At 45.9% G+C, this 9,756-nt stretch overlaps 1 protein-coding gene across 1 annotated transcript in view; it reads left to right on the top strand.

Moving 5' to 3' along the window:
• The window catches only part of PRKCQ (protein kinase C theta), an 826,629-nt gene that overhangs the window by 426,809 nt on the left and 390,064 nt on the right, over window positions 1–9,756 (top strand). The gene's annotated exons all lie outside the window — the stretch shown is intronic.

The following is a 9,756-nucleotide window of genomic DNA, read 5'->3' as shown; positions in this document are numbered from 1 at the left end:
TTTTTCTTCCTCTAGTATGGTAATTACATTGGCCAAACTCCTGGTTATACTATATCATCTGTATATTCATTGATTGTACAGTTGTACAACTATATCATCTGTGTATTCATTGATTGTACAATACCTTGCTTATGGACCTGAAAAGCAGCAGAACCCACGCGTTGTCCAGAGGGTGAATGGGTGGGCAGGTGGACCCCAGTCTCAGAATGTCACAATGCTGGTATCACTTCCAGCCTAGTGTCCTCAGCAAGTGGTCCCTACACTTAAGTTCCAGGCAGGAAAGAGGAAAAATCAGAATCTCCAAGAAAAGCCATCACTGATTTCATTATTAATAATGAACTCATAGATGACAAGGTTTTTAGATACTGTAGCCATAGGCAAGGCATGAATACAGACACAGAGGATGCCGTCACCAAACTGAGATGCTGTTTGAAGGACTTTGAAGCTGATCACACCACACAGTTTGGGAGTGTACATCTACTTCCAGCCTTTACACCATGGGCACATATTTAGTCAATAAAGAAAATAATGTGGTTATTTTGACCCTTCCAACAGACTAACCCTCTGCACCATGCAAGTATTGGTGAGTTAAACTGTACAGCAGTTCTATGTGTAAAACAGGTGTTTCTGTGACTTTTTTTATGGATAATACAGAAGGAAAAGTTGGAGACAGATGCATTGCCCAGCAGAGCCAGTATGGATTCTCAGGGGTGAGCTCCTGGCCCTACTGAAATGGATGGAAATCCTGCCATCAGTTTTACTGGGATTTCAGCCCAGGACTTTTGGATCCTTTTTGCACAGTTCCCTTGCTGTCTCTGCATGATATACTGAAGCTGTAAGAGGCATCAAATTGCGTCATTATTTGGGCATCACATGAAAAAAGCCTTGTGCAATGGATCTCTTGTGCTACCAGAGTTTGTTGGTTTTTTTTTTTTTGCCATCTCATATGGCATTTCTCTGACTTAGTTCCAAAAGAATAACTGGCTGGCGTGAAGACATTTTATATTATATCATATTATATTACATTAGTCCCTAGAAGTTTAAAGTAGTACCAGGAGAGCAGTAGGGTCCAGCTGGAAAATGTGTTATAGCTCATAAAAAAAACTGTCCTTCCAGTGCAAAGGGTTGGTCTCAATTATCCAGCGATCTCCTCGTTATTAGCATGGTTAATAACTGAATTACACTGCACAGAGGCTGTCATCCTCCACTGTGCTGTGTGGTGCCTCTGGTGAGACAACAGGGCAGGAAGAAAATCCCCTTACCTTACCCATGCAGGCTGTGGATGAGTTGCATCTGGGCAGCCACATGGCATGCCTGAAAAAGCAAATCAATTCTGCCAAGGAAAGATTTGGAAGAACAAGACCTTCTGCAGCCTGTGGACAGAAGATTGGCTTCCTACCTCAGCTGTAAGATGCAGTTGTTTCCTGGGGATTGCTGCCCTGCTTGTTAAGGTTATCGCACCAAATTATATTAACAGGGAATCCGGAGCATACACCGTGGGCCAAGCATACAGATTTGGAAGTTGGACCATATGATCTTTAAGGTCTTTGGAAGTTGGACCATATGATCTTTAAGGTCCTTTCCAATCCCCAAAAATGTGTGATTACACATTCTATTTGCTGCTAGCCAGTAGGTTGAACATAGCAAGGATGGAATGTGTTACCACTTGGCCTTTAAACCTCATGCTGCACCCTTCCTCAACTCCTGCTCCATAAGCTCTCCAAGCTACTGAACAGAAATGTCCTGTGAAGAAGAAACAAGCATAGTGTCACAGAATCATAGAATATCCTGAGTTGGAAGGCACTCACAAGGATCATTGAGTCCAACTTTTGGATCCATACCACCCAAAAAACAAACTCAGTGTCTGAAAGCATTGTCCGAAGGGTCAGCATAATGCAAAGACAACCTATTCTGTTAGAGGGAGCTTGTTTACCCCAAATTAACAAAATTGTAAATTTCAACAAAAGGCAAGTTTATGCAACATCTCCATTGGGACTGTACCACTGCTGCCTTCCAGATGGGTCAGAAAAGGTTGAGTAGATCCTTCCCTATCTGTGGCTTTTCCCTGAGTAATGGGGATCAGGGAGCAGGTTGAAGGATGCCCAACTTTTAGTGGGTGGCTGAGAGGTACCAACAGAGATAGGAACTCTTTAGCTCCTTGCAGGAAGTGCCAGCAGTGAAAACAGGTTGTCCATGCTGGTGTTCTCTGCTGGGGACTGCTGTGGTATGGTTGTGGTTCCATGTTAGGCATCTCCTCTACCTCCTCTTCTCTGCGCCAAACAAACCAAGGGACATCAGCCACTCTTCATACAACTTGCCTTCCAGACCCTTCACCATCTTTGTAGCCCTTCTTTGGACACTTTAAAAGTCTATGTCCTTCTTATATTGTGGCATACGAACCTGCACAGTGCTCAAGGTGAGGCTGCATCACCAGGTTATGGAGACCTTTCCATAGCTCTCCATTCTGAGCCACGAGGAGACAAAATCCCTCCTTACAACAGAGGGTTGGTGGTGCTAATGACTTTTGAGCTATTCTGTTCTTCGTGTGGTGGATGAAGCCTATTGGAAGGTACTTTTGGAGGCAGAACAGCCCCACGAACTTCTCCCTCCCCATCTCCCATGCAGACTGGAGGTGGCACAGCTCATCCCTGCTGAGCTGAGCCATCACGAGCAGTCAGATGGTTGGCAGCGAAGACAGAGGCTGACAGCACTGTGGGAGGCTGCAAAGTGATGTCACTGCCCCAACCACAGCCTGCAAACCCCAAAGTTTGCTGCTTGTGTGGTCAGCATCTTTCATCCTGACTGAGTAGAGCAATACAGTGCCAAACAGATGCCAACATTAAAATGTCCCTGTCAGCCTCAGGTGAAAGGAACCAGTGGCACTTGAGGAAATATTATGAGGATGTAGGAGCCAGAGCTGGTGCAAGAAAGATGTCCAAAACCTGAAATCACTGAGCAATCACTAGATGAACACGAGCAACAAGTCAGGGAAGCAGATGGACTCATTCGCACAAGATGCATCTTTCATGAGTCAGGTCCTTGTCAGAAGTGTGTGACCAGGAGCAGGAAATCACTAGAGAGCCCAAAGGGCTGGAACAAGTCCCAAAAGCGAGTGGTGCACAGTTGGCTCGGAGGTGGCACTTCTGGCTCTGCAGGGCTTGTCCAGCTGACACAGAGCTCTCCTTTGCGGGGAGATCAGCTTGGCAAGCTCCTGGTCTCAGCAGGCATCTGGGGACTTCAAAGCAGCAGTCATGCATAGGGCGTGAGATCATATGTTCAGATTTTTCCTTGATGACAAGCAATGCATTTTGCTGGTTTGCCTCCACGTGCCCAGCAGAAGCACGGTGCCCACCCAGGAGGGTATCACATGGGGAAGTGCTAAAATAACTGGGTAAGGAACTGGCTGGCTGGGCCTGGGGAGTGGTGATGAATGGATTTAAATCCAGCTGGTGATTGGCCACAAGTGGTGCTCCCCAGGGGTTGGTATTGGGGTCTGCCCTGTTCAGTATCTTTATTGATGATCAGGATGAGGGCATTGAGTGCACCTTCAGTAGGCTTACAGATGCCAACAAGTTGGGAGGAAGTGTCGATCTTCCTGAGAGTAGGAAGGCCCTACAAAGCGATCTGGACAGGCTGGATTGCTGAGCTGAGGCCAAAGGGATGAGCTTTAGTAAGACCAAGTGGCAGGTCCACGAAGAAACCCTGCCTTTCAGCAATGGCAGATCAGTGCCAGATCAGATTTAAGTTTGTCTAGATTATGCTTTCAGTCATCAGTTCTTGCTGTGACTCTTTTGTTATTCAAAGAGGCCAGGACAGCTCACCATCACACTTCCTGTGGGAACACACAGAGCAGAATGCTCTGGGGAGATGGCACTGTGGCCTTTCAGTATCTAAAGGGAGCTTATAAAAAAGTGGAGAGTGACTTTTTGCGTAGGCAGATAGTGATAGGACAAGGGGAACAGTTTTAAACTAAAACAGAGGAAATTTAAATTAGATGTTAGGAAGATATTTTTCACTCAGGGTGGTGAGGCACAAGAAGAGGCTGCCCAGAGAAGTTATGGATGCTCCATCCCCAGGAGCATTCAAGGCCAGGTTGGATACAGGCCTATCCAGCCTGATGTGGTATTTGGCAGAGGGTTGGAGCTAGATGATCTAAAGTTCCCTTCCAACCCAAGACATTCCATGATTCCGTGGTTCTATGATGAGTGCAACCAGACAATTCTCTACCTAGTCTAACAACATTGAAACAGCTAGAGCTTTCTGCATGTTCCTCTCCAAGGAGTATGCTCCTTTAGCAGACAATGATTTTCCTTCCTCTATAGATGGAGAATTTTCCATTGCCTGTTGTTTGAATGAGCACAGTTTGCATGGGAAGCCCAAATCAGACTATTTTCATCATCACTCCAGCAGTGATTTTGCTTTTACTGTCTGTCAGTTCTTCTGATCCCTGTGAAACTTCACCTTCAGAATTGTGTTTGGTACAGAATTCCCAGCTGGGATGGACTCTGAGATCCGTCAGACAGACAGTTTCTAATCCATTTTACAAACATTTCTTTGATAATGTAGAGTGCCAGTTTTTTTAATGAAAATGTATCACAAACAAGTGTGGAGCAGGGGACATGATGACAAAAGTTTGAACATATTGTAGAGCCGTAATTCCCTTTACCATACAAATCTGTAATCTCACTCAGGACTGGTAGGCTAGGCTCATTTGAAAATATTGTTTTTCTATCAAATTCAACTTGACTGACATTGATTGTATTCTTCTCATTTAATTCCATATGGAGTTAATTGTATCGAGAAATTTCCACTCTTTTGCATGGGACTGATATCATGCCTACAGTTATCTGTGCTGTTCTATTTGCCTTTTTATCAATGTGCTATCCTTTCCCTGGCCTTCAAGAACGCCTCCATATACTAAGGTTTGCAATAAGTTCGATGCAAGCAGTCCAAAGGCCTATGGAGGCAGCTCTTAAGAGCCCCTTGATGTAGCTTTCCTAGATGACTGCTCTAAAAGTATAACTCTGTAGTAGATATCCAATATCATCCTTAGTTCTACCAGATAAGATCCATCTCACATAATGTTAGCTGCCAAGCAGTCAGGTATTGAGCATGAGCCAAGCAACCAGCCTCCTCCTCTCTAGCCAATGGGGGGAAGTACTTTTAGAAAGCAACTCGTCTCATCCATCTCTGGAGCGACCGAATCACCCTCCAGAAGAGCTGTCTCTCTCCATCAACTGCCTAGAAAAGAAAAAAAGCTAGCTGGATTGGGTACTGGTGCCTGATAGCTGGCTTTGACAAACAAATCTCACCTTAGGAAAGCAGCAGGAATTCTGTTATCATTATGATGCACATATGTTGCACTGGTTCCTTCTAGATGAAGGAGAGAAATGTGTACTAATGCTTCTGCCCCTTCTTTCCTTAATATTCCTCCCTGCAGCATTCCCATCTCCATCCACAGCATTTAATCTCGAAGTTTCATCCCATTCCTTTCCACAGCTTTGGGAAACCAGTTCCTACTGTGCTGCCAGCTGCTCTTCTCCTCATCAGTGCCACTGTAGGTGATGTTCATGTGAACAGCCTCCAGCTTTTATTTGTCATAATGAGGCTTGAACCCATTGCCTAATATTAGAGGCAAGACCGTTCATGGCAGAAATAATCTCCTTTAATTTTTAGAAAGCTAGCTGTTGGCTTTTTTTGCTGCTGGCTGCCTGAAACTAGTTGCATGCCTGACTCACACTGATGTTCCCCTTAACAACAGCTGTGTTTTTTGGATCACATGAGCATGGATTCACCAAAAAGCTCATTTTCCCCAGTTCTCCATGACCCATGTTGATTTTCAGATGCTACAAATACCTCCTCTTCAGCTTGATTACAGCCAGGTAGGGTGACTTGTTTGTAAAACTGAAAGGATATAAAGGGTATTTGGGCCAACTTGTCTTAAGACCAATAACTCCTAGTGAAACCTCAAAACAAAACACTTTGTCTCCCTCTGTCTCCCTCTCCCCCATAAGAAAAAAATACAAACACTGCTTTACAAAAAGTTCTGAATTTCTTGGATGCAAGAATCTGCAGAAGTACAGACAGTTACTGCTGCAGACTCATCCGCTTAAGAGTGCTATCAGCGTGGAGAACATTCAGATCTACCTCTAAATAAACTAGCTCACATGATTACCTCTGTAATGAGCTGGGACCAATAGAAAACACACTGTAACTACCAAAGTTCAGAAGATGTATTACTACCAGAGCACTCTCAGAAGAACTGTGGAGTCAGATTTACAAATAAAGATAAGACGTGGCCTGAAAAAAGCAGACATCGAGTCCAAATCTGAATTCTCCTGGGACTCATATGTATTCATTTCTCCTCCTACTCCACTTTTTATGCCAAAGAAGATGAGCTGGCTACCACTAATGGCACCTTGCTGAATATTTCCTATGCGCAGCGCTGAGACTCATTAAAGAAAATCACCTGTGTAATGGCATTACTTTGCACTTTCATACCGTACCTTAAAAGGGAATTCCAACGCAGTCTATCAGCACAAATTGATGAAGCACCACAGTGTGCTCGCCCCATACTGCAAACCCACAGCAGAGTGAGGAGGTGAAAGCAGCCTCTGGTTCCTTGCTGCTAGGATCATAGAATCACAGAATGGTTGGGTTGGAAGGGAGCTCAAAGGTCATCATTTAGTTCCAACCCTCCTGCCGTGGGCAGGGCTGCCTACCACTAGATCAAGAGCAAGATCAGGCAGCCCAGGGCCCCGTCCAGCCTGGCCTTGAACACCTCCAGAGATGAATCATCTAGGCTGGGAAAGACCTTGAAGATTGAGCCCACCTATCAACCTAACCAACTGCATCCCATCACCAAGCCACGATCCTCAATGCTTTTCTGTCTTCTTCCATGCCCCAGATCTGCCCAGAAGTTCTCAGCAAAGAATCTGCACAGCTGGAGGGCACTCGCTGGGGTTATAAAAGTGGGAGGAGCAGCGTGATCCCTCCCTGCCATTCCGCCTTCCCTCCTCCCCTCCAGGATTCAGTGGGAGGGCTGTAGGCAGACGGTTCAGCAGCAGGGCAAGGGTTGAACAGCTCCATCTGAGCGAGGACACCTGAGTTTCCTCAGTTCTCACCACACCTCATCAAGCATGTGGGATGGAGCACAAGCAGTCTCCCTGCTACTGACCCTGTTGGGGCCAGCAGGCTCCTTCCCTCCCACCCAGAATCAGAGGAAATGCTTGTGCCTTGTGCAGGAAATGGTGCAGCTGAGCCAATCCTCCCCATCCCTCCCTTAAATTATTTAATGTCCTACAGGAGCAGATGACCCCCGCTAAGCAGACTGTCAGGAGAGCAGCAGTCTTTGATGCAGTAATTGGAAATTTCCATTCTTTGCTTGCAGCCTTGAAAAACAGAAGAGTCTAATAGACTGGGAAATCTCCATGCTGAGCTAGGAAATTTCCACAGTGGAAATTTTTAATATATTCTCTGGCTTTAAACCATGCAGGTTGATGAGGCTTCGGGGTTTGTGTCCCCTATTGTGTTTGGGGGCTGCGGTTTAGTCTGTTTCTGTTTGTTTGTTTGCTTTGCAATTTACTTAAAAGAATCAATGAATGGTTGTGGGAAGGGTTGGAAAATCAGCCAGACCAAAAATAGTGCATTTGCAGGAGAAAGACGTGCGGCAATCACGAGGCACCTGTAACACTCCTGGTCGTGTAGGAGCTAATGGGGATTTGTGTTTAACGAGATGATTCCTGCCAGTGATATGGGCAGAGGATGGCAATGAGAAGCTCTGCAGCACAGCTTTGAAAGGATGGAGCTCTCGATGTTCCTTCCAAAAAGTAGCCCAGCAGCCCAGAGGGCGAATACGCCTTTGCCCACTCAACTACTTTGCCGACTGCACAAAAAGAAGGTAAATAGCGCAGAAAGAGCACTTAAGAGGAATCTGTGTGAGCCTCTGGTCTGAGTGCCCATCAGTTCTCGCTGGTGCTTTGAACAGAGAGTTCTCAGGGACAGAAAATACAGCAGTGAGTTGTCAGCTGTGCTGTAAAAATTATGATGAGGAGCTCGTAGGAGCGAGGGTGGGAGGACAGCAAAGGAAACACATTGGAAGCAGAGCTACCGCCTTTCCTGCCGGTGCCACTGAGATGCTGCACAGCCGCCCGATGGCTTCTGCAAACCTGTGCAGCCTCCAAAGAGCTGCCAGAATCGAACCCAGCTCCCTGCCTGTGCCTCAGAGAGGACTGCTTCTGCCAGTGCCTAGCATCAAAAAGCAGTGTGGCCTTTGTTTTCCAAAGTAACAACGAGCAAACAAAGCACTGCCAAAATCCTTGGCTTTGAAAACCAGCTTTCATCCAATGGAAATGAATGCAGAAATGGTCAGTCTTCACGGTTAGTTCCCATTGGACCAGGCTGCAGGTTGCAGGTTAATTAGAGCTAGACTCGATGAACCTTGTAGGTCCCTACCAGCTCAGGATATTCTACGATTCTGTGTGCAGAAATAAGGGACTTGTGGAGACAGAGCCATCGCAGCTTCCTTTTCTTTACCATCCAGCTGCTCATGAGTGGCAGGGATGGGGAGGTCAGGATCCAGTCTGATCCACATCAGGGACTCTGTCCTAATTGCAGAGCTTGCTTCTGGTCCCAAAGACTGGGAACTGCACTGCGAAGACAACTTAACCCAGGAGCAATGAGGGCTTCTTGGCTGACTAGTTTCTAATGCCACAGTAGAGCTCTTCTCCCTCTGGCCTTATGTACCCATGTGCCATCAGGGTGTCCCAGCCAGTCCCCAGTGTGCCAGAGCTCAATAGAGGCACTGGCCCAGGCTCAATGGCCCTGTTAGTTCTTCATGCCCAGGAACATAAAAACATAAATTTGGGACACAGTAGAGAACTTCAACTCTCTTCCAGATGGAGCATCATGTTGTATTTTTGAGAAACCAAAATACCAAAGGATCATTTGACTGTGCTCCTAGAGGGACTTTGAAAATAGGAGTAAGTCATTGCCAGGTGGCAGTGGGTAAGAAGAGGTAGGACTGGTCCTTCTGAGTGCCAGTCCTTTTGCCACGGGGTCTCATGAAGGTGTCCTGAAGACTCTTTGGCTTGCCCAAGATACCAACCCAAGTTCTTTCTAATGGGGAAAGAGCTAAGCCACTGAGCATCTGCCTGGGACATGTTGACTATAGATGACAAGATCAGAGCTAAATCCTCTTCTGCATTTGCAGTTAACGCAGAGGAGCATCTAAATCCTCCTCTGTGGCTGTAGTTAATGCAGAGAAGCATCTACCTCTAGGGCACAATTTGTCTCCCCGGAAAGCAGACATCATACTTAACCGTAAGTAAAATCACTGAGCTTAGAGTCTGGCTCTACAACACAAGTGGGTGGATCCAAGCCTCGCAGACTACAGAAGTGGGTGACTTTGGCAAGACAGATGGCTTTGTCACTGAAATCTCGTATTCATTTATCTGTCCTTAAATCTGAGTCCATCTGCTGTCTCCTGTATTGTGCACAGAAGATAGAAGAGGCCATTGAGGTAAGGTCAGTCCTTTTGCTTGGGCTCTGTACAGCACCTTGCACACCTGAGCCCTAGTTCATTCTTCCAGCCCCAAAGACATGGGAAGAATACAAACAATGCACTGTTTCCTTCTGCATTCAGTTGTTCACCCAAGATAGGAGCTTTAAACTAAGTTAATAAATAAATAAAATGGCACTAAGATTTGCTCGTGATAGTCCTTTTTATATTTCTTTTTTTTTTTTCTTCTTTTTTTT

Source organism: Meleagris gallopavo, chromosome 1 (genome assembly GCF_000146605.3).
Source record: "Meleagris gallopavo isolate NT-WF06-2002-E0010 breed Aviagen turkey brand Nicholas breeding stock chromosome 1, Turkey_5.1, whole genome shotgun sequence".
NCBI classification, from domain to species: Eukaryota; Metazoa; Chordata; class Aves; order Galliformes; family Phasianidae; genus Meleagris; species Meleagris gallopavo.
This window is presented reverse-complemented; position numbering and strand designations above follow the sequence as displayed.